We start from the raw sequence: 25,861 nt of genomic DNA, 5'->3' as shown, positions 1-25,861 counted from the left end.
TTCTCTAGTTGAAGTTTTGCAAGAGATACTTTACATAATCCGCACCATGTGCAACGCCCTCTCCATGTTTTGTTTGCCGCGCTGGCAGACCCACTGTCTGTATCAACAAACGAATACTGCACAGAGGTATAATCACAAGGATGACGTCACTAAAAAATACAGGCTGGCCCGTTGCTATGCTTTCACACTGCACGCAGATTTTAGCAGCAGTTGCCTGACCAACATAACGCTCGACCATCCTGTTACATGACCTCCCCCAGCACTGCGTTTCCATCTCCTATTACACGTACCCACTCATTCCCTGCCCATTACTCGCTAACATGCTGCAGCTAATTCTTGGCATTAGGCAGACTTCACTTACCTACTTCCTTGTGCAGAGGGTCCAACGAGGCACGGCAGAGCACGGTGGCCAGCAAACACGCTGTTGCAATATCCCACATTGTGTGCGCGGCGCCCCTGGCACCTCATTACGGCACACCAGGGTGCCGCGGTGCACAGTTTGGGAACTGCTGGCCTAAGGTAATGCAAGACCAGGCTCGCTTGATTTTATCCCCAAGCTCATTTACATTCCAGGATAGTACCCTCAACGGGAGACCGGATGGTCGGGAGGCCTGTGCCTGGGGATCCCCGTCACTACTCTCCGAATTTGTGTGAATCATAAGCATCCTTGAAGTTTAGCACTCCTTGGGCTCTATGTAATGCAGTTTTCATTATGTCTCCAGGTCTAAATCCTGTTAAAGCACCTTTTGTCAAACGTCCTCCTGAAACTAAAACTAAAACAATTAACTGTGCCCAACCCGGTGTTGTGGCGTCTTGGGCGTTTTCAATTCTGTGAGCGTGATGGAAGATTTAGGACCTTTTGCTGACGGGGCCCCGATATACAGGTAAATGTTGTGGACTATTATAAAATAGTTATCTGAACTATACAGTAAGAGCATTTGGTGGAGAGAAATGAGGAGATAATTTCTGGATATTTTGTACTGTAGGAAGCGAGCTGTAGGAATTAGTTATGCGACCCTCAGCTTGCCGACAGAACGAGAGAACGTTGGTGGCTGCTCTGACCAGTATTAATAGCGTGATTTCGCAGGTATGCCTGACTGGTATGTGTTTTACATGTGTTGTGTGAAATGAAACAACCTAGGCACTATGGTGTAACAAAATTGTAAACCAAAGGAGTAACAGAGAGGTTGGACTGCACAGGAATCAGTTTCTAACATTTATTGATAATCATATTAAAAAACAGACTAAACTTAGGACAAGTTTATCTGGATTAAAACTTCAAAAAAATACATCACAATACATAAATTTTAAAACAAAAAATGAATCAATTATCAATATATACAATGTCAATAAAGCAAGAAAAAGTTACAAATATAAAAAGTGGCATAAATATTGTTTCTCGACGCGCGTTTCGGCGACCAGCGCCTTCTTCTGGAGTAGCCACAGTATGTTCTAAAAATAAAAAAAATGAATTTATTATCTAAAACCTAAATTGGAAAAAATATACATAAGTAAATCCAGTCCATGGAGAAAGTTCATAGAGACAAAGGTCAAACTTGGACATGAGGCCCTTAAAAACACAGTTCATGAAAACAGGGATAAGATTAGGACAGGATGTCCTTAAGGTCTATTTCAATTGTTGGAGGGGCGGAAGATTTCAGAACCAGTTCCTAGGTTTTAATACATGATAATAATTTTAATCTCATTGTATCATTGTGTATTAATCACTTACTAGACAGTCACTTGGATAAATGTCTTCAACTGATCAAAATTGGAATGGTTTAAGTGCACAATGATATAATGAGATTAAAATTATTATCATGTATCCCTATTTTCATGAACTGTGTTTTTAAGGGCCTCATGTCCAAGTTTGACCTTTGTCTCTATGAACTTTCTCCATGAACTGGGTTTCCTCCCCAGTTCTGAAATGTACAAGGAAATGGAAAACCCGTTTAAGGGTTTATATCGCTGATGTATAATTGTCTAACACAAGAGGTTACGAGGTTGTTACAGGTTCAGGTTATTTTTATGTTATAATTCAATGTATTTACTTATGTATATTTTTCCAATTTAGGTTTTAAATAATAAATTCATTTTTTTAATTTTTAGAACATACTGTGGCTACTCCAGAAGAAGGCGCTGGTCGCCGAAACGCGCGTCGAGAAACAATATTTATGCCACTTTTTATATTTGTAACTTTTTCTTGCTTTATTGACATTGTATATATTGATAATTGATTCATTTTTTGTTTTAAAATTTATGTATTGTGATGTATTTTTTTGAAGTTTTAATCCAGATAAACTTGTCCTAAGTTTAGTCTGTTTTTTAATATGATTATCAATAAATGTTAGAAACTGATTCCTGTGCAGTCCAACCTCTCTGTTACTCCTTTGGTTTACAATTTTGTTACACCATAGTGCCTAGGTTGTTTCATTTCACTCATTTTTCCCTGACCTAGGACTGGTTCATTCGTTCCTTCAGGGGGTCCTTGATACTTAATCACATTTTTACATGTGTTGTACCACACTCGAGGTAGAATCAGATACAGGATGAAGCTTTGTGATGAATGACTCCTGCCTCCCCTTTTTCATTATCACTTTAGGATTAGAGTTGTTTTAGGATTCGGCCGATGTGGGTATCTCTGTACCCCCGAAGTATAAATTTGTCTGTGAACTCGAGAGTGAAGTCTTCACTCCAGGTACTTCTTTGGCTGCCCTTTGGTTTAAGTACCTTTTCTATGCCCCCGTGTGTCATTGGGTTTAACACCGACTTGGTGGTAATTGCACCATACACCCAGGCTTGGGTGGATATTTGAGTGGATGAGTGTAGAGTTTTGCTTCACGTGTGGCACCATCTTGATCCACTCCCCTTTTTTGGCTCTTTCTGATCTCACGTGGTCTCTTGACTTTCTGAGCACTGCATGGGCACTGATGGGATAGGGAGATTTTTTCGGGTAGAATAGAATGTATAGTTATGCTTTTTTCATTATAATTGTAGATATGGTTATACCCTTGTCCTGATGAAGCCGAAAGAAATGATTGGCTGAAACGCGTCGACAAACATATGAGGAGTCGCATTAATTAGAATTTTGCCTTAGAGTAAGGGCGCCTATAGAGTAATGAGACAAGCGGTGTTATACCTCAGGCGTGCAGGGGACCTCCTCAGAGTGTATTGCTCAGAGTAAGGAGTGTACATTCATTTTGGATATAATTAGGTATTGTATATGTAGTATATATTGTGTATATGTATTGTGTTATATACGTAATTGTTATGTATATGTGATTTTCAGTATTTGATCATGTCCTGTATATATTATGTTTAATGTATGAGTAATTGATGTTTTGTACTCAGCCCGTCATATGACACATGTATTTGTTAGAATCATGTATATGTAGATTTTCAAAATACTAAAAAACGTCAGGGTAATTGATGGTACCATGAACAAAAATAAATGATTGATTGGTCCTTCCGTACTATTTTTCTTTGCTATACATCTTTGATGTTATATGCCCAGGTATGGGGGGTGATTTGGGCATACCCCTTTTATTGTTGTTGTTTTTAAAAAAAAGACAGCACGCAATTGGCCCCAGGTGGGGGCATTGCTCCGCTCATGGCCTATTGGTGGCTGTTACGCGCAGCAGCGGCATCTGGTTTAAATTATAAACATCTGTTTATAATTAGCACACGTTCGCTTTGCTGCCAGCCTCCCTTGCCCCCGCTCCTCTGTGCTGCGGGCGCACAATGGTTTCGATTCCGTGCTTGTTAATGTACCTTCGATATCCCCTTTCACCCTTCCCTCCTAGCTGCCTCCTATAGTCCCATACTGAGACATTAAATAAGTAGATGTGATAGGACTTATTTCAGAAAATGAACTGGTGTACTGTCGCTATGTAATGTTGTACATGTTTTTGTGAATGGACTCAATTGTTTGCAATTATTTTTCTCACATTTTGGTGTTTTTATATTTTTTTTAAGTGTTTATTGATTTGAATGTCTTGTAGTGTTTTAAATTTGGACATTTTTGAAAATCACAAATGTGTAAAAATATATGATGTAAATAGATGATGATGACAAATATAAGTACCTAAGAATTAACTTGTTCAGGTACTGAGTCTGCCAAAATAACAAGCATTTGCAATGCAATAGGTCTCGTAATAGGAAAGTTTGAGCTATTGGTATTGTAAATGACAATTTTTTTATTTAGGTTTTGTTTTTGAAAATAGCTAAATTAATAGCTTTGTCATTTACCATGCCAATAGTTATAACTTTCGCAAATGTGACACCTATAGCATTTGTAATGCAATATGTGTTGTATGTACGTGACTTACATGTATTGATATTACAAATAACAATGGTTTTTTTTTTTTTTTAATAATTAATACTTTTTTTTTTTTAAACAAATTTTTATTGTTGCTCTGGGCGAATCATTTGAGAATATAGAGGGACACGGGCTGGCGTCAACATTCAGCCAGTATCCGTCAGTATCGCAACTTTTCTTTTGCTATTAGGATTATTGATATATCAAAAACGACAGTGCAGTTTCAACCAAAGCTAGTGACGAATGTCAATAAGTAAGAAAAAAACATCCCCCCAAAAAACAGCTCCTACCATGCCTGCACCCCCCACCCCAAGATTTGTCTATCATATGCTGTGAAAGTTACATCCATCGGAGAAAAAACAGGGTCCCACAGTAATACATTTAACAGGCCCAAGCTCCGTCTCCACCTTTGGGGGAATATCAAACATCAAGTATAACAAAGTCCACCTTCAGACCCCCTGTGTGTTCACTCTAGTCCGTGGTATTGCCTCCACTTTGACCACACCCTTCGGAACTTTTTGGGGCAACCCCTGGCTTTATATGTCACTCTCTCGGCCGCCATATAGAGGTCAAGCCCTCTCCTCCATTCCTCCAAGTCTGGCGGTTCGGCCACTCCCCAGCGTCGAGCAATGTCTCTCTTGGCCACTACCAGTGCCAGCACCAGGAATATGGTCAGAGGGCGGGCCAAGTCGACTTCGGTCGTCAACCCCAACAGAGCTAGTTTTGGGTCACGTGGTAAAGTAGTACCCAGGACTTCATCCAATTCCCCGAATATGTCCTCCCAGTATTCCTGTATGATTGCACAGCCCCAAAGTATGTGGTAGAAGTTCCCCTCCGGCTGGTGGCATCTAAGGCATGCAGTGTCCAGGGCCTTCCCCATTCGGTATAGTCGCACCCTGTCGTAGTAAGCTCTATGCAACACCTTCAACTGTATGAGACGGAGTCTGGACTTAATCGCCACCTCACGCGGGTGCATAAGGACCATCTCCCAGTCCAGGTCCTCCATCTCCCCCGTGTCTGCCTCCCATTTGTTTCTCAGGTCCTGTAGGGTTCCCAGTGTGTTGTTGGTTAGCGTTCTGTACGTGAGGGACACCGCTCCCCTTCCTATTTGCTCTTGCAATAACCTACCCTCTAAAGGGGCGTACTCTGGGATGTCTGCCAACACGATGTTCTGCGCCCTCCAAGCGTGCCTTAGCCGTGTGTATTTGTAGTACTGAGTGTTATGTAGGCCAAAGTCTCCCTGTAAGGCTTGGAATGTTTTCAGTTCACCCCTGGCAATCACGTCCCCTATGTTCGAAATGCCGATGTCATCCCACTGCCGAAAGCCTGTCAGTTTGTTAAGTTCACCCAACCACCTACAATGCCATAGTGGCGTCTGTCGAGTGGGTCGTTTGTCCCATCCCATGCGTTTGGTTGCCTTAATCCATGCAGTCAACGTGATTCTGGTAGCAGGCAGAAGGTGCTTCCCCCTCGGACCTCCGTATAAATAGTAGAGAATGTTCGTGTGAGACCATTTTGAACGTTCTAGTGCATAAGTGGGGTGATCAATAGCTGCATGCAGCCATTCATTTATTGGGGCAAGGTGTTCCGCCCAATAATACGCCTCCAGGTTGGGGAGGGAGATCCCTCCACTGTACTGGTGGCGTTGCAGTGTGGCCAAGGCTATTCTTGGGTGCTTCCCCAACCATAAGAACGCTCGTAGTTCCGCGTGGATTTTAGGCAGGGTCACAGGAGGGAGCGGGTAATATTCGTTCTGCAGCGCATAGAGGAATTTTGGAAGCAGAACCATTTTATATAGCGCTGCGCGCCCTAATAGGGTGAGCGGGAGGTGCCTCCACCGGTCCATCTCTAATTTCGCACTTGCCATGATGCGGGTCACGTTATTATGAAGGGAAAGTGTCTCGTCTAGCGTAATAAACACCCCCAGATACTGAAATCCCTCGGTTGTGTGAATGAGGAGTTCCGGCAGGCACTCCCCTCGCTCTCGGCCCTGTGGGTCATAGAGAATCGATTTATGCCAATTAATGGTATGACCCGCTCTGGCTCCGAAGTCATCCAGCTCTTTGAACAGGGCCGGGATCGTGGCATCCGGCTCCGTCACAAACAGCAGGACGTCGTCCGCGTATAGCGAGATTTTTTCCTGTGTGGCTTCCGAGTCCCCCCAGGTGAACCCCCTAATACCCTGGTTCTGTCGGATCCGGATAGCTAGTATTTCTATCGTCAATGTGAATAGAAGGGGGGACAGTGGGCACCCCTGGCGTGTTCCCCTGTTGATGTGGAATTCGTGGGACAGTCGTCCATTTTTAATAATTAATACTTAAATAAAAGTTATTGTAATTTATAATGGCAAAAGCTTAAACTTTTGTAAATAACATTTGTGAAGATTATGTTCAGTGTATTTTATTGTGACGAAAATCCAAGAACATATGTCAAATATTAACATCTTTTTGTTACATTTGTAATAAAGCTTGAAACATTGAGATAACATATTTGAACCAGTTGTTGTTGAATGGTTGCACAGATTGATGCTGTGGTGGAGATCAGTGATGTTGTGGTGCCACTGAGTGATGCTGTGGTGGTGCTGAGTGATGCTGTATGCTATGCTATGTTTCATTTTGCTATCCTATGTTTTGTTTTGTTATGCTATGCTATGCTGTTTTGTTATGCTATGCTATGTTTTGTTATGCTATGCTATACTATGTTTTGTTATGCTATGCTATGCTCTGCTTTGTTATGCTATGCTATGTTTTGCTCTGCTATGCTTTGTTATGCTATGTTTTGCTCTGCTATGCTTTGTTATGCTATGCTATGTTTTGTTGTGTTTTATTATGCTATGCTTTGTTTTGCTATGCTATGTTTTGCTATGCTATGCTATGTTTTGTTGTGTTGGTATGCTATGCTGTGTTTTGCTATGCTATTATGTTTTGTTCAGCCATGCTATGTTTTGTTTTGTTAAGCTATGCTGTTTTGTTGTGTTTTGTTATGCTATGTTTTGTTATGCTATGCTATGTTTTGTTTTTCTATCCTATGCTTTCTTTTGTTATGCTATGCTATGTTTAGTTTTGCTATCCTATGCTTTGTTTTGTTATGCTATGCTATGTTTTGTTGTGTTTTGCTATGCTTTGTTGTGTTTTGCTAGGCTATGCTATGCTATGTTTTGTTATGTTTTGCTCTGCTATGCTTTGTTATGCTATGTTTTGTTATGTTATGTTTTGTTATGCTATGTTTTGTTGTGCTATGTTATTTTTTATTATGCTATGCTTTGTTTTGCTATGCTATGTTTTGTTATGCTATGCTATGTTTTGCTGTGTTTGGTATGCTATGTTTAGTTTTGCTATCCTATGCTTTGTTTTGTTATGCTATGCTATGTTTTGTTGTGTTTTGTTATGCTATGCTATGTTGTGTTTTGCTAGGCTATGCTTTGTTATGCTATGCTATGTTTTGTTATGCTATGTTTTGCTCTGTTATGCTTTGTTATGCTGTTTTGTTATGCTATGCTTTGTTATTTTTTATTATGCTATGCTTTGTTTTGCTATGCTATGTTTTGTTATGCTATGCTATGTTATACTGTGTTTGGTATGCTATGCTGTGTTTTGCTATGCTATTATATGTTTTGTTATGTTTTGTTAAACCATGCTATGTTTTGTTGTGTTTTGTTAAGCTATGCTGTTTTGTTGTGTTTTGCTATGCTATGCTTTGTTATGCTATGCTATGTTTTGTTATGCTATGCAATATTTTGTTGTGTTTTATTATGCTATGCTTTGTTTTGCTATGCTATGTTTTGTTATGCTATGGTTTGGTATGCTATACTATGCTATGTTTTGTTATGCTATGCTAAGCTTTGTTTTGTTATGCTATGCTATGTTGTGTTTTGTTATGCTAAGTTATGGTATGTTTTGATATGCTTTGTTATGCTATGTTTTGTTATGTATGCTGTGTTTTGTTATACTATGCTTTGTGTTTTGCTATGTTTTGTTATGCAATGCTTTGTTTTGTTATGCTGTTTTATCTTATGATATGTTTTGCTGTGTATTGTTATGCTATGTTTTGTTTTGCTATGCTTTGTTATGTTTTGTTATGCTATGTTTTGTTATGCTATGCTATGCTTTGTTGTGTTTTGCTATGCTATTTCTTGTTTTGTTATGCTAGGTTTGGTTTTGCTATCCTATGCTTTTTTTGTTATGCTATGCTGTGTTTTGCTATGCTATGCTAGGTTTTGTTATGCTATGCTGGTGAGGGTGTGTGAGGGTGTGTGAGGGTGAGTGAGGGTGTGTGAGGGTTAGGGGGTGTGAGGGTGAGAGGGTCGTGAGGGTGAGTGAGGGTTTGAGGGTGAGGGGGTGCGAGGGTGAGGGGTGTGAGGGCGAGGGGTGTGAGGGTGAGGGGGTGTGAGGGTGAGGGTGTGTGAGGGTGAGTGGGTGTGTGAGGGAGTGTGAGGGTGAGTGAGGGGTGTGAGGGTGAGTGAGGGGGTGTGAGGGTGAGGGGGTATGAGGGTGAGGGTGTGTGAGGGTGAGAGGGTCGTGAGGGTGAGTGAGGGTGGGTGTGAGGGTGAGGGGTGTGAGGGTGAGGGGGTGTGAGGGTGAGGGGGTGTGAGGGTGAGTGGGTGTGAGGGTGAGGGGGTGTGAAGGTGTGTGAGGGTGAGTGAGGGTGAGTGAGGGGGTGTGAGGGGGTGTGAGGGTGAGAGGGGTGAGGGGGTGTGCGGGTGAGGGTGTGAGGGTGACTGAGGGTGTGAAGGTATGGGTGTGTGAGGGTGAGGGGGTGTGAGGGTGAGGGGGTGTGAGGGTGAGGGGGTGTGAGGGTGGGTGAGGGTGAGAGGGTTGTGAGGGGGGTGAGGGTGAGTGGGGGTGAGGGGGTGTGAGGGTGGGTGAGGGTGTGAGGGTGAGTGAGGGTGTGTGAGGATGAGGGGGTGAGGGTGAGGGGGTGTGATGGTGAGGGGGTGTGAGGGTGAGGGGGTGTGAGGGTGGGTGAGGGTGAGTGAGGGGGTGTGAGGGTGAATGAGGGTGAGAGGGGTGAGGGGGTGTGAGGGTGACTGAGGGTGAGGGTGTGAAGGTATGGGTGTGTGAGGGTGAGGGGGTGAGGGGGTGTGAGGGTGAGGGTGAGAGGGTTGTGAGGGGGGTGAGGGTGTGTGAGGATGTTGGGGTGAGGGTGAGTGAGGGGGAGGGGGTGTGAGGGTGGGTGAGGGTGTGAGGGTGGGTGAGGGTGAGTGAGGGTGTGTGAGGATGAGGGGGTGAGAGTGAGTGAGGGTGAGGGGGTGTGAGGGTGAGGGGGTGTGAGGGTGAGGGGGTGTGAGGGTGGGTGAGGGTGAGGGGGTGTGAGGGTGAGGGGTGTGAGGGTGAGGGGTGTGAGGGTGAGGGCTGGAGATGGAACGCCGCCCCCAGCAGAGGAGCCAAGATTTGCTGTAAAACACCATAAAATATATTAAAAAAATAAAAATAAATATAAAACTAACAAGGGCTGCATTGCTAGCCCGTTTGCAAGGCAGTTGTCTTTCCTCTCTTTGCGAGCTTGCCCTTCCGGTTCATTGTGCCCTTGGTGAGGGGGGAGGGGCGGGGCTGTCCGCGCGGGAGACGGAACCTGAAAGCCACCGAGACAGCAGCGCTATAATGTTTCATAAAAGAAGGCCACATGAATCACCCCTGGGGAGCCGGAGTGGGAACGGGATGAGGTCAGCGCACAACAGGCCTTTTAACCTTGAACATTGCATCCTGAGGTGGAGACAGACACGTTTATACTATCTTGTTGCCAGAGCCTTTCAGAAGGAAGAACAATTTCAATAAAATCCCCCGTTTTGTTGTGTAAGCATTATACAATAGCCAGATTGCTGGTGCCTCCTGCTGCTGGCGCGCACATTTCTTTAAAATATGCTTTGGGGGCTGAAAGACATTTTTTTTTTTGGTATGATTGTCGTCTTTACCGAGTTGCTTTTTCTGGCCGAGAGTCACATGGGTATTGTCTGATGCTGGGGTGACTGGCAATTCAGAGCAGCTAGCGAACAAAGGCTACTTGGGTTGTAATCACAAGCTCTAAAATGGCTCATCATTCTCTGTGACATTCGCATGTCATAGTTTCCTATCTATGTGTGGCTGGTACAGCCTTTCATCCGCTTAAGGTCGATAACATGAATACTTTTTTTTTGGTATGATTGTCGTCTTTACCGAGTTGCTTTTTCTGGCCGAGAGTCACATGGGTATTGTCTGATGCATCGTGGTTGCCTCATAAATGATATCTCAGCGAATTCATGGCTGTTTGTAGCAAAAGGAGATATCCTGATTCTTGCGAAAGAAAAGAACAAGTCCTTAATAAAAATAAGAAGTGGGCAAAGAGGTGTCACGAGGGAGACGGGAGAGGAAGGAAGAAGAGGGAACGTGGAGGGAAAGTGAATGCAGCAGGGGGCGGAGCGGAGCCCTTTGAAGCACGGCCGCCGTGAAAGAAGTGTGTGTTAATTAGGGGGAGGAGAAGTGAGGCCGAGTGCGCTGGGGAAGCAACAGATGGCTTTATTTGAAGCTCTCGGAGGCAGGCGGCTCAGATAAAAGCGCGGTCACGAGAACTCATGCACTCGTTGAAATCCGCTTTGGTTAAAGTTTTTGGGTTCACCGTAATAGGTCTACGAGACCTAAAAAGCAGCCACGTAAAATCGAGACCAGGTTCCTTGTTTTTGATTAGATAATATAGTCCCCGAAGCACCTCATCCCGGTAGAAAGCCTCAAAACAACTACGATGCCAACGCCACTGTAACAGCTCAAGCCACAATAAGTCACATCGGGGGCAGGTATAGCACGAAGGGGCTATCATGCCCAGGTCACACAGGCCATCCCCTACAGGGGAGGATATCCCTTCTAAGTGAGGAGCGCGATTATTAACCGCAACCTCCATTACTCATCAGTCCTTCCTCAAAAGCCACCCTACGGCGCAATTTTATATCAATGGAACAGCTAGCTCTGCTGCCACTTGAGCAAACCCAAACAAATTTGTTTCGGCTGTTAAGCTAATCTAAGAAGCGGGTTGCATTTTCCAAGATGCCATGCCAGATAATGAAGACATCATCTTTGTATTTGTACCACAGACGTAGCTCCTATGTAAAGGAGGTTATTATTCCATTTGTCTTGTTGTTCGAATCGATGTACATAGAGACAGGCTATGCTAGGCGTGAAAGTGCTTCCCATGGAAGTTCCATGTAATTGTGAGTAGATGGTATCTTTAAATTAAAGAAGTACCTTGTTAGGGCGATGCACGCTAGTTGTATAGTCCACTTGACTGGTGCTTCAAAGGCCACAACCTTTCATTTAGGATGTCTTCAATGACTCATAGGCTTTCTTCTCGGTGAATGCTTGTGTATAATGCTTCCACATCAAGGCATATCATAAGTTTGAAAGTTACATCAAACTCTTGATCTGAGATGATATTCAACAGGTTTTTTTTGTGTCTTTAACGTACCACCTCATTTCTGAGACAAGCGGCCATGAAAACCAATCCACAAATTTGGAAAGGGGCTCGAGAACAGAACCTATGTCAGAGATGATAGTGCGCCCATGTGGAGGCTCTGTTTATGTCTGTTTTAGAAATATAAAAATAGGGTAACTTAGCTTTCATTGTAATAAAAAATTCAGCTTCCTTTCCAGTGATCCATCTTTCATTCTTGGCCTCTTCCACCAAAACATGTATCTCTTTCTGAAGTGTTTCAGTTGGATTAGTTTCCAACACTTTGTCATTTCAGTGTCTCCTAATAGGGTAAGGTATGCCTCTCTGTGGTTATCTGCTGACTGAATCACAATGGCGCCTCCTTTATCCGCGTGTTTTATGACTAGTAGAGGCTTCTTCTCAAGATCTTCCCAGGGCTTTTCTTTCAATCTGTGTAAGATTATTGTAATTGGCTTTCCTTATGTCTACATTCTCAATCTGCTTTATCACAGCATCTTCAGGCCAAAACTTCAGGGGGGATACAACCTGGTTGGGAATTCATAGACAATTCTAAGTTCAAATCTGTGTACCCTTGACTAAAGTACAAGCTAAGGTTTATTCTTGAAAAAAAGCCTTTAGTGTTATATTGCGGAAATTAAAATACTTGCCCGGGATCACATAATTTGAAACCAATTTAGGGGTCAAGAGCACTATAATTAGGTTGAGTAGATTATTTGAGTCACTAGACCTGCAAGGCTTTTTAACATTTTTAGGATTTGTCGAGCCCTGTGTGGGACCTGACTGTACCAAACAGGATGTGAGAGGCCCCAAAGTGGATAATCTCAGCTGCCTGCTCATAAATTATCTTAGCTACTTAAAGTAACTACAGTCTACTAACTCGGAGTGCTGCCCAGCCTGCCGCAGCACTGGGCAAACCTCAGGAGAGTGAGAAGCTGAGGCACACAGATGTCATTTTTTTAAAAGGCTCCCTAAAATAATTTCAATCAATTTTACTGTAGGCAATATGCCTGATCAATTTATTAAGAAAAGATATGCAAAAACATATGGTCAGATGTATTTATTATGAAAAGCATATATTAAAGAGGCTAAGGATATAATACAGGGGAATTGCTATTAAACTGCATTAAAGCCTGCAGAGAGGTATTTATTACCACAATCTCACACATCAGAAGACACGTATTTGTCCTAGTGATCAACTTTTGTAATAAAAATGGTTTCAATGAAATAGGCTGTAATTGCTGTGGCTTTACTCAAGACAGTTTTAACTACAGCTGTTATATTACAAGTGACTTACGATTAAAAGTTATATATTTGTCCAAAACAAAAACATGTCACTTAAAATGCTATACATAGATTACGTATGATCAAAATCTAATTTTGATCTTGTATTGTTAGCATTGTATCTATTCAGAAGCACCAAGCAGAGGACAGAATTGTTCCATTTAAAACAAGAGTTAGCGAAAGAGACGGTGAACATCTCTGTCTTTTGGTGCTTGAGAAGAAGTGATTGTAAAGGGCTGCAGGGTGTGCAAGTAGACGCTTGTGTGGGGGATAAAACTGTGCAGGCAGCCACGTCGGGCCTGTGCACTGAAGCACGATAAGAGAGTAGGCGTGATCTGTATCCACAAAAAGTGCACTTCAACAAACTGATTGGGAGGTCAGGAACAGCACCAGCCCTCACTGCACAAGCTTCTGCTGATTGTAAATACAAGAGCTTGGCTTTAAAAAGAATATTTGCAGCAAGCCCCAGGTCATGTCCCAGATCAGCCAAATTAAAAGATGCTCATGTGGACACACTTGTGTCAAAAACATCATTTATAGATGCGGTCAGCAGTATGTGGTTGCAGTGGCCCAAAAGAAAGGTAAGAATGTGCAACTTGAGATTCGCCGACTACAGCGGCATTCAGAATCATGCCTGAAGCCTCCAAACACAACCGTGGCGGTTATCAGCTGATTAACGCGCCAATCCCTAATGCGAGGTTTCATTCTTGGCTACTCGACACCCAACCTTCCGGTCGCCATTTCTCGGGTCAGCATTCCTCGCTGCCGTGGCTCCCTACCTGCCTCCTCTGCCCCTCCAGAGCCCCCAATCAAATACACTCGGCAAGATCTGTTGTCGCAGGATCCACTACCCGCTGACGAACAGTAGTTCAACTACCTCGACTCCTCCGGACCCCCATAGAGAGCACTACCTCAAATACAGCAGCCCCGTCACGAAGATGATCCTAAATCCATAGGATTGAAACGTCGTCGACTCACACAGCGCGATTGACGGCATATCTATGCAACCTTTGTGAATCAAACCGTGCTGAACCACACAGTCACTTGTATATATTACTTCACCTGCTCTCACTACGCGCCGTTCACTGTTCTCACCTTGTCACTTGCGTTGCCACGTTTATGTGTCACAAGCACAATGGTGCACAAAGTCCAAGTTGGGCTGCCATTGCCCTTCATCCTTATTGTGCTGTTACAACTGCACATCCCTTTTTCTAAATATATGATGCCATGTGCACTTTTGAAAAAAATGTAGGAGAGTCTCCCGTTTTATCCTTCCTCGTAATGGTTTCTACATACCAGTATATCTGACTCCCCTAGTGTTACCTTTTGAGATATTGTTGTCTTTTATTGTATGAAGCTTCCAAAAGCCGGAGCCTGAGGAATTGAACAGTTATGAGTAGCGGGCTACTAAAATTAAATTATTTAAAAAGTCTTTAGTCTACAGACCCAGTGAGTCCACGGCCACGGACGACAAGGAGTCTCCAACAGCCTGGTCGCAGGGCATTGGATTTATTTAGGCATTTTTCGATAGCGCATACTTTACCCAGAGGTGTCAGAGCGCTTTAAGATAGAGCAAAGTATATAGGATTAGATATTGTGGTAACACATTTACAGAGTATAAATTCGCTAAAAATTACACCCTGCAAACTAAAGTTAAAGCGATTAGGGTTCCAAATAAACACATTCCACAATTGAAGCGTAAGAACAAACTAGTCTCCAGTGAGGAACACGAAACAATTAGAGTTATTGGTCGCCGTGTCTTTGGAAGAGTTTTAAAGTCCTTTCGGAAGAAACGGAAAGAGGTGGCGGTGCGGAGGTACAGAGGGGCGAGCTCCAAACTCTGGTTGCACGACCAGATGTCTCTTTGTCATGACTTCTGAGTAATGTTGCATAGTTAACAGCAGAAGCATTGCAAAGTATTAAGAGCCTGATTTAGAATTCGGTGGTTGGGTTATTCCTGGCCGTCGTATTACAAGTGCCATTGAATATAATATACCGCAGTCATTTTACTATCGTCCGTCTATCTATTTCTCTCATTTAGTTATCTTTCTTTTACTTTTTGCTATTTCTTATTGCTTTTTCGGTTTCTCTCTATTCCTTTCTTCTTACCTTTCTTTGATTCCTTAACTTTGGCCACACAGGCACTGGCGTTGGTGCACGCCAGAAATCGAACTCAGAGACACATTGGCGCCCGCTCCCTGTATAATGCAACCCCCCCAGGCGAGGCGGGTTTGCTGTTTTGACCCGCCCCCACATTCACAGACCCCGCCCAAACTCACAGGCCCCACCCCCACAGCCCCTCCACGGGCCCCGCCCCAGCATTCACAGACCCCGCCCAAACTCACAGGTCCCGCCCCCACAGACACAGACCCTCCACCCCCCAGGCCTCACTCACACAGACCCCTCATTCACAAACCCCGCCCAAACTCACAGACCCCGCCCAAACTCACAGACCCCGCCCCCAGGCCTCATTCACACACACCCCTCATTCACAGACCCAGCCCAAACTCACAGACCCCGCCTCCACCCACAGACCCCGCCCTCATAGCCCCCCCCCCAGGCCTCACTCACACAGACCCCTCATTCACAGACCCCCCCAAGCTCACAGACCCCGCCTCCACCCACAGACCCCGCCCCCACAGCCATAGCCCCGCCCCCAGGCCTCACTCACACAGACCCCTCATTCACAGACCCCCCCAAACTCACAGGCCCCGCCTCCACCCACAGACCCCGCCCCCGCAGCCATAGCCCCGCCCACAGGCCTCACTCACACAGACCCCGATTCACAGACCCCCCAAACTCACAGGCCCACCCCCCACAGACATAGCCCCGCCCCCAGGCCTCACTCACACAGACCCCTCATTCACAGACCCCCCCAAAACTCACAGGCCCCGCCTCCACCCACAGACCCCGCAGCCATAGCCCCGCCCACAGGCCTCACTCACACAGACCCCTCATTCACAGACCCAGCCCAAGCTCAGAGACCCCACCTCCACCCACAGGCCCCGCCCCCACAGCCATAGCCCCACCCCTAGGCCTCACTCACACAGACCCCTCATTCACAGACCCCCCAAGCTCACAGACCCCACCTCCACCCACAGGCCCACCCCCACAGACATAGCCCCGCCCCCAGGCCTCACTCACACAGACCCCTTATTCACAGACCCCCCAAAGCTCACAGACCCCGCCTCCACCCACAGGCCCCGCCCCCAGGCCTCACTCACAGACCTCTCATTCACAGACCCCCCAAGCTCACAGACCCTGCCTCCACCCACAGGCCCCGCCCCCACAGCCATAGCCCCGCCCCCAGGCCTCACTCACACAGACCCCTCATTCACAGACCCCCCCAAGCTCCCAGACCCCGCCTCCACCCACAGACCCCGCCCCCACAGCCATAGCCCCGCCCCCAGGCCTCACTCACACAGACCCCTCATTCGCAGACCCCCCCAAACTCACAGGCCCCGCCTCCACCCACAGACCCCGCCCCCACAGCCATAGCCCCGCCCACAGGCCTCACTCACACAGACCCCGATTCACAGACCCCTCCAAGCTCACAGACCCCGCCTCCACCCACTGGCCCCGCCCCCGCAGCCATAGCCCCGCCCCCAGGCCTCACTCACACAGACCCCTCATTCACAGACCCCCCCAAGCTCACAGACCCCGCCTCCACCCACAGACCCCGCCCCCACAGCCATAGCCCCGCCCCCACTCACACAGACCCCTCATTCACAGACCCCCCCCAAACTCACAGGCCCCGCCTCCACCCACAGACCCCGCCCCTGCAGCCATAGCCCCGCCCACAGGCCTCACTCACACAGACCCCGATTCACAGACCCCCCAAACTCACAGGCCCACCCCCCACAGACATAGCCCCGCCCCCAGGCCTCACTCACACAGACCCCTCATTCACAGACCCCCCCAAAACTCACAGGCCCCGCCTCCACCCACAGACCCCGCAGCCATAGCCCCGCCCACAGGCCTCACTCACACAGACCCCTCATTCACAGACCCAGCCCAAGCTCAGAGACCCCACCTCCACCCACAGGCCCCACCCCCACAGCCATAGCCCCACCCCTAGGCCTCACTCACACAGACCCCTCATTCACAGACCCCCCAAGCTCACAGACCCCACCTCCACCCACAGGCCCACCCCCACAGACATAGCCCCGCCCCCAGGCCTCACTCACACAGACCCCTTATTCACAGACCCCCCCAAGCTCACAGACCCCGCCTCCACCCACAGGCCCCGCCCCCAGGCCTCACTCACAGACCTCTCATTCACAGACCCCCCAAGCTCACAGACCCCGCCGCCACAGCCATAGCCCCGCCCCAGGCCTCACTCACACAGACCCCTCATTCACAGACCCCCCCAAGCTCCCAGACCCCGCCTCCACCCACAGACCCCGCCCCCACAGCCATAGCCCCGCCCCCAGGCCTCACTCACACAGACCCCTCATTCGCAGACCCCCCCAAACTCACAGGCCCCGCCTCCACCCACAGACACCGCCCCCGCAGCCATAGCCCCGCTAACAGGCCTCACTCACACAGACCCCTCATTCACAGACCCCTCCAAGCTCACAGACCCCGCCTCCACCCACAGACTCCGCCCCCACAGCCATAGCCCCGCCCACAGGCCTCACTCACACAGACCCCGATTCACAGACCCCTCCAAGCTCACAGACCCCGCCTCCACCCACAGACTCCGCCCCCACAGCCATAGCCCCGCCCACAGGCCTCACTCACACAGACCCCGATTCACAGACCCCTCCAAACTCACAGGCCCCGCCTCCACCCACAGACACCGCCCCCGCAGCCATAGCCCCGCCCACAGGCCTCACTCACACAGACCCCTCCAAGCTCACAGACCCCGCCTCCACCCACTGGCCCCGCCCCCACCGCCATAGCCCCGCCCCCAGGCCTCACTCACACAGACCCATCCAAGCTCACAGACCCCGCCTCCACCCACTGGCCCCGCTTCCGCAGCCGTAGCCCCGCCCCCACTGCCTCGAGGCCTCGTCTCCCTCACCTCTCGTGCGTTACTCTGTGAGGAGCGGCCCTGAGGGGACGACGGACCACAGACCGCGCGCGGGACATGAGCCGCCGATGACCTGCAGCTGCGCATGCGGAGGACACGCATTGCGCATGCGCAGGATTTCCACTGCTGATGGCCGCGCATGCGCTGAGGATAGCGAAGCACATCAAACTGTACGAGTGTGTCACTGTGTATTGAGCAACACCGCAGAGAGAGCACGGCCAACAGAGACGGGACAGCAGAGTCCAACCGAGAGGGGTGTAATGTTATGAATAATTGTCCATTTAGTTGTTGATTATCTTCATGTGAATTTATTAAAGATAGGGTCACAGGAATATAAATATACATAAATAAGAAACTTAAGTATATAAGTAAGGAACCCCACCAGGAGCAGTCTGTATCTCGCTCAGCCCTTAGATCAACTGACTCTAAGCTCATTAACATTCTAATTCATAACATTCTAACAGACACATAAGTAGGCTGAGCATTACATTACATTATCTCTCTTTTTATAATGATAAAAGGAGAAACTGAGATGAGAAGATAAAATAGTGAATGGAGGGAACAATGAAGAAGACTGGAAAATTAATTAAGAGGGACTGAAGGCACTAAAGACAACTCAATGAGAAGATAAGGTAGTGAATATTTTTTTTTTATTGATAAAAGGAGAAACTGAGATGAAAAGATAAAATAGTGAATGGAGGAAACAATGAAGAAGACTGGAAAATTAATTAAGAGGGACTGAAGGCACTAAAGACAACTCAATCACTCATCTCTCTTTTTCCAAAAACAAACAACTAAAGTACTCCCACAATACGAACAGGAAGCGACTCAGGTACAAAGATCATGAAAGCTGGCCGGGCTAACATGAAATAATACAAGAGTACAATCTGAAAAGAAAACATGACACCGTATAAACACCACATAAGTAGAAGTGGGGACACACCATGAAACAATATACACACAAAATGTTAAACACATTAAATAGATGAGTACACACCACATATGTAGATGTGACACCATAAAACAGTATGAAAAATTAGGTGGGGACACACCACTCAGATGAGGACACACCACATAAGTAGATGTGGGGACACACCATGATGTGGGGAACACACCATAAAAACAATATAACACACAAAGAAATGTGTGTAACAGTATGAATGTATGTTAAACATATTAAATAGGTGGGGACACATCACACATAAGTAGCATAAAAACAGTACAACATGTGCATAAATTGCAATACATGAAATGTACCTGAGGAGCTTAAAAGCTTGTACCAGTGGAGCTTAAAAGCTTGGTGTGGTTAAGAATATAAAGATAATGTATTTGCATTTCTAAATGACCACACCTAATACATTTCATCAACTTAAAGAAAAGTGTACAGTCAAATACATTTGTATTTCAAACAACCTGAGGAGCTTAAAAGCTTGTACCTGTGGAGCTTAAAAGCTTGGTGAGGTTAATAGTACACAGACGAATGCATTTGCATTTCTAAAGAACTACATGTAATAAATACTATCAATTTAAAGAACAGTGCATAGTCGAATGCATTTGTATTTCAAAGAACTTGAGGAGCTTAAAAGCTTGTACCAGTGGAGCTTAAAAGCTTGGTGTAGTTAATAGTAGACTGACGAATGCATTTGCATTTCAAATAATCAATTTAAAGAACAGTGCATAGTCGAATGTTTTTGTATTTCAAAGAACTTGAGGAGATAAAAAGCTTGTACCAGTGGAGCTTAAAAGCTTGGTGTGGTTAAGAGTATAAAGATAATGCATTTGCATTTCTAAATGACCACACCTAATACATTTCATCAATTTAAAGAAAACTTGGTGTAGTTAACAGTGCAGTGACGAATGCATTTGTATTTCGAAAGGACCACACGTAATAAACCACCGAAAATTTAAAGAACAGTGCTTAGACGAATGCATTTGCATTGGTGTGGTTAAAAGTGCATTTGCACGGGAGATTAACTATGACTGTAAAATCATTTCATTTTATATATGCCTACAAATCAAGAAAGGTTTACAGTAAAATACTTATTCTGAAATCATCGTAAAATTTAAGTCATTAAGTACTTATGAATAAAGTAACTGTAAATATAATGTAAGTGTAGAGCAGGTAAAGGTAATAGCATCTGCATAATCGAGGTAACATTTAACGGAACTTTCGACGTCTGCATTATCAAACTCCATTTCGCATAAGCATATAAATTCATCATTGAAGTGCAATGATGGAAAATAACCATTAGGTGGCAGTGTTGTGATAAATAAAAGTACTGATAAACAGCAGATCGTCGTGATGAGTTTCCAGAGAAATTGAATTCAGTACCTGTGGAAGATCTGCGCTCTAATTTTCCTTTCGAAAAACAATGGATAGAAAGTACGTCAGTAATTTGTGGAATACAAGTCTGGAGACACGGTGATAGCGGGCCTATCGCTGCGATGAAAATGCAGAAATGCGATAGACAATTTTATTTTAAAAAAAAAGCGTGCCTATCGCTGTATTGAGGAAGTTGAAATGACATAGAGATGAAAACATGAAGACTGTAAATGAGGTGATAAATCTAAAATGGCCGCACGTCGACGTAAGAGATGCTGGGTGGCTCTCGGTGTTAGTGTGCTTCAAAAAGTTCCAGAGGTGATAGAAAGGCTGACTCACGTCATAGAGTAGGATGACGAGATCAGCTAGGCACGGGAGACAGGTGAGGTTGTAAGTTCTCAGTGCGTGCGCTCGTTGTGAAGCTCAAGTGTAGTTTGAATTTGCATAGCGGTTAAACTGTCATTTAGTATGGACAAACATGAGAAAGATATTAATTAAAAATAAAATGTCAGCGCTCACCGGATCTTATAGGGAATGAAAGTCTGGTGCTCCAAGAAAATCTGTTGCCTCGGAAGAGGTGTCAGCACACACGAAAGGACACTCTGGCAGTTGCCTTTGAGAGGAGAGTGGGTTCACCTGAGAAGCGGTTCTCTCTGAAACTGTCATGTCAAATAGACATTACATTTGCCGATTTTGACAATCTCCTTTCCCGCTATACAGATTTCCTTTCAGTTGGTAATGAGAGTCCCACATGGGTTTTCCTACCTTTATCAGATCAAGCATGCAATCTGCTTCGTAGTATGAGTCACTGGTATAAAGGTACTGTGGGTAGAAGCTGAATTGCTGAATAAACGCAATGTGAGCAGGTTATGTGCTTGAGAAACAAAGCTGGTTACTCACATGCCTTTTATGTGAAGAATACGTCAGGGTGGCAGTCAGGCAATTTTAACAGCAGCTGAGGAAGCAGGATATGTTGATAATGGCACTTTAGATGTTGAGGACGACCGTTGGCAGGTCACTGGTGGGGTTCTCGGTGCCAGTAAGCTTGAGCTGCTTGGAAGGTTTTCTTTGTTTCAAAGATCCTTGTCTTTTATTATTTTAATCATAGCTTCTTTCCGTTCCGTTTCGTTTTCCTTTTTAAAGTCTCTTGTAATTGACACGGAGGTCCGTTTAAAAACGTCGCCAGATGTAATGTTATGAATAATTGTCCATTCGTTGTTGATTATCTTCATGTGAATTTATTAAAGATAGAGTCACAGGAATTTGAATATACATAAATAAGAAACTTAAGTATATAAGTAAGGAACCCCACCAGGAGCAGTCTGTATCTCGCTCAGCCCTTAGATCAACTCACTCTAAGCTCATTAACATTCTAATTCATAACATTCTAACAGACACATAAGTAGGCTGAGCATTACATTACAAGGGGACACAACCGGGACCGTCCACACGGTCTTCCCTCAAACACGGTAAAGCCCCAGGATTGAACTAAGAGGCAGGTTAAAGAGGGCTCGATGGGTTAACAACTGCGCATGCGCGGAGGACAGACGCTGATTCCCACAGCACAGTGTGGGTTAAAGAGGGACTGGTTGATTAAACAACTGCGCATGCGCCGAGATCAGATACTGCATCCTGCACGGAGTTCGGGTCAAAGAGCCCGTGGATGAACAACTGCGCATGCGCTGATGACACTCTACACGAGGCGCCTCGCGCTCCAACAGTCAGTGGCGGTTTGTCTCCGAGGGCGTCGGCGCTCTGCCCGACTTATACTCAACAATAAGTGCTCAGCTCATATATAAAAACAAAACCTTTACAGCAGTCTAGTACTACTCCTCTTATGATGTATAATGCTGCTAGAACTCAGAAGTTGATGAGTGTACAGACCACGAGCATTTGACATCTTCACCATTCCAAGATGGCGCCCGTTTCCATTGCGTAGTCCTTCGTTTATTGTTATGTCGGGATACCGGAAGTCACCCCATGAAACGGGCTGAGCTCTTCTACAGCGGCTCCTCTGCTGATGTTTGGATCCTTTGCTGAACTCTGCCACGGTAGAAAGGTGAGACTGAGATCACAGGGTTCATGTCGGTTGAGAGCTTCCGGGTCATCACGCTGAGGATTCATGTTTCATACCAGAGCGGCTCCCTGTGGGTCACTCGGACTCTCGAGGTGAGATCCGCGCTGACCATAGACCCAAGGGCCCTTCCTTCACGTAGAGCAGGCGCATGTGACTGTCAGTGTTTGCATTAAAGAATGATGCCTTGATAGACTTGATAGACTTCAACAGTTTGTGGCAGGGCTCGGTTAAACACGGCTTTGAAAGGAGGTGTTGTGATGTAGGTCACAGAAATGCAATAAACGAGTAAAATAGAAAGTGAAGTATTTTATTAAATTAAGCGAGCTGACGAAAGGTGAAGGAAGAAGCCGACTCCGTAACAGGGGCGTGGCTCTCCTATAAACATTTACTGAACATTCCTGCCTACGTCATTATCATGACCAATGGGAAGGGAGAGAAAAGGAGAAAATAAACTAGACATGCAACATCTCCCTTTTATCAAAAGGCATAAACAGTATTCACATTAATTCATAATCTTTGAGGCCAATGGGTAATTTGGATATTCTTCCAAACCTGGTACAAGTACCTTCCCACCCTCCAAGACATTCATTTTTCTCCTCATTGAAGGTACCAGAAGTACTTGGATTTTGATCAGACATTTTCTTACTGACATCTATAACTTCTGTGGTAATCTCCTCATCTATACTCCGTTCTATCTCGTCACCAGAACTACTCAAATCATTTTCATGACTTTCAACATTGTTGTACACATCATGGAATCTTGCATATTCTCTGTGTGGCATAGACACTTGTAGATCTTCATTATCAGTATACATACACCATGACAATTCGTTATCCAACACTTCCTTGTTTCTTTTCCCTTTGAACCATAAATCAACTTGTTCTTTGCTTAAATGTATAGCATCACTTTTGTTCCGCCAACCCAGGAATCTCAAACAAATGGCACTATCTGTGACTTCTACCACCTCTTCAGGGTCATAATACTTGGACACTCCTTTGACCTGGTTCTCATGTTTTCTGATAAGTGCCCAATCTCCTTTGCAAAACTCCTTGTAAACTGCTTTGTGCACCTTGTCATGATATACTTTGGCTTTGGATTGGTTGTCACAAATCTTTTGCTTGACTTGAATTTGTTCATCACTTAAGGCTACTGGCTCTGGCAAACATGACTCAAAATCTTCTAATTTCGGTACCATCTCGTTATCGCACCTCCTCCCCCTCATCAAAAAGAATGGGGAAAACCCAGTTACACTGTTCGGGGTGGTATTATACGCGAACACTCTGTCTTGTATGAATCGCTCGACTGGAATGTTGGAAGACAAAGCCAATTGGATACCGTCTTTAATGAATCGATTGACCCTTTCTATCTCTGACCGTTAGATTTAGGTGAGTAGAATGGAGTTTTCTCTTGTCTAATACCGTGGAAGCTCAAAAATGCAGTCATTTTACTGGACGTAAGTTGCTTTCCGTTATCCGATATGAGTATTCGTGGGCTTCCTTCCACAGAAAAACAATTGTCCAAAAAGTCTATGACTGTGTCCGAGTCGATGGTTTTAACAAACCTATGGTAAATCCATTTGCTGTAATAGTCGCGCATGACAATGAGAAATCTGGATCCTTGGTTCAAAACTTGGAAAGGTCCCGCCATGTCAATGGCTACCTTGTACCATGAAGAATTAGGAATGGACACCAACTACATCTCTTGGACTCTGGGTTTCCAGTGCTTGTCAGATCTGATACATTCAATACATTTTTCAACAAATAAATTTACATCCAAATCCATTTGGGGCCACCAATATTGTTCTTTTAGTCTTTTTTTTGTCATGGTGGCACCTAAGTGAGCACTGTGAGCTATTTCAATAAGCTTTTTCTTTAGCTTACATGGAGGAACCACCAAATTAATTCAAATTCTCTTCCCCATATATACATCTTCAATTTGTCCACTGCCAACACACAAGCTAGAGCTTCACGTTCAATTGTACTGTCATTTTTTTCAGCTTCTGTTAGTCTGCGTGAAATGAACGCTACCGTATGCATCTGTTTGTTAATTTTCTGGGTAAATACTGCGCCTATACCTACTGAACTGGCGTCTACAGTAATTATATTGGTTCCCTTTGAGTCAAATGGTTTCAATGTAGGAGCCTCTACTATACATTTTTTAATCTCTGTAAAGGATACTTCATGCTGTACATCCCACTTAAACTGCTCACCCTTGCGTAAAAGAGATCTTAATGGTTCCACTAAATCTGCGTAGTTTTCTATGAACCTGGAGTAGTACTCGCTTAACCCTAACAAGCATTGGAAATGCAATAGGTCTCGCATTAGGAAAGTTTGAGCTATTGGTATTGTAAATGACACTTTTTTTATTTATGTGTAGGTTTTGAAAGTAGCAAAATTAATAGCTTTGTCAGTTACAATGTCAATAGTTTTAACTTTTGCAAATGTGACACCTATAGCATTTGTAATGCAATGTGTGTTGTATTTACGTGACTTAGATGTATTGATATTACAAATAACAATGGCTTTTAATTTTGTAAATAATTAATACTTAAATAAAAGTTATTGTAATTTATAATGGCAATAGCTTAAACGTTTGTAAATAACTTTTGTGAAGATTATGTTCAGTGTATTTTATTCTGACGACAATCCAAGAACATTGCATTTGCACCTACACACACAGAGCCACACACATGTAGATGTGGTGGTGGTGGATCTGGGGGATATGGTGGTGGTGGATGTGGTGGTGGTGGATGTGGTGGTGGTGGTGGATGTGGTGGTGGTGGTGGATGTGGTGGTGGATGTGGTGGTGGTGGTGGTGGTGGTGGTGGTGGATGTGGTGGTGATGGCGGTGGATGTGGGGGTGGTGGTGGATGTGGTGGTGGTGATGGTGATGGTGGAGGTGGTGATGGTGGAGGTGGTGATGGTGGAGGTGGTGATGGTGGAGGTGGTGATGGTGGAGGTGGAGGTGGTGGAGGTGGTGATGGTGGAGGTGGTGATGGTGGAGGTGGTGATGGTGGAGGTGGATGTGGTGGAGGTGGATGTGGTGGTGGTGGATGTGGTGGTTGTGGATGTGGTGAAAGTGGTGGTGGAAGTGGTGGTGGAAGTGATGGTGGTGGGTGTGGTGGATGCGGTGGTGGATGCGGTGGTGGTGGATGCGGTGGTGGTGGATGCGGTGGTGGTGGATGCGGTGGTGGTGGATGTGGTGGTGGTGGTGGATGCGGTGGTGGTGGATGAGGTGGTGGTGGATGCGGTGATGGATGTGGTGGTGGTGGTGGATGTGGTGGTGGATGTGGTGGTGGTGGATGTGGTGGTGGTGGTGGATGCGGTGGAAGTGTTGGATGTGGTGGTGGATGTCATGGTGGATGTGAAGGTGATGGATGTGATGGTGGATGTGGTGGATGTGGATGTGAT

General features: G+C 45.4%; 2 protein-coding genes across 6 annotated transcripts in view; one reads left to right on the top strand and one right to left on the bottom strand.

Moving 5' to 3' along the window:
• Positions 1 to 21,712, bottom strand: part of LOC144806292 (uncharacterized) — a 70,610-nt gene extending 48,898 nt beyond the window's left edge. For 3 of the 5 annotated variants that reach the window (XM_078672684.1, XM_078672686.1, XM_078672687.1), the window contains exon 1: positions 18,042 to 18,135. The gene's annotated coding sequence lies outside the window, so the exon portion shown is untranslated. Of the gene's footprint in view, positions 1 to 18,041; positions 18,136 to 20,382 lie in introns of those variants that run through there. The other 2 variants (XM_078672685.1, XM_078672688.1) reach the window with 2 other exon arrangements.
• LOC144806274 (uncharacterized) overlaps positions 1 to 25,861 on the top strand; it is a 192,652-nt gene that overhangs the window by 87,492 nt on the left and 79,299 nt on the right.

This window comes from Lissotriton helveticus (assembly GCF_964261635.1).
Source record: "Lissotriton helveticus chromosome 1_1 unlocalized genomic scaffold, aLisHel1.1 SUPER_1_unloc_6, whole genome shotgun sequence".
NCBI lineage: Eukaryota > Metazoa > Chordata > Amphibia > Caudata > Salamandridae > Lissotriton > Lissotriton helveticus.
This window is presented reverse-complemented; position numbering and strand designations above follow the sequence as displayed.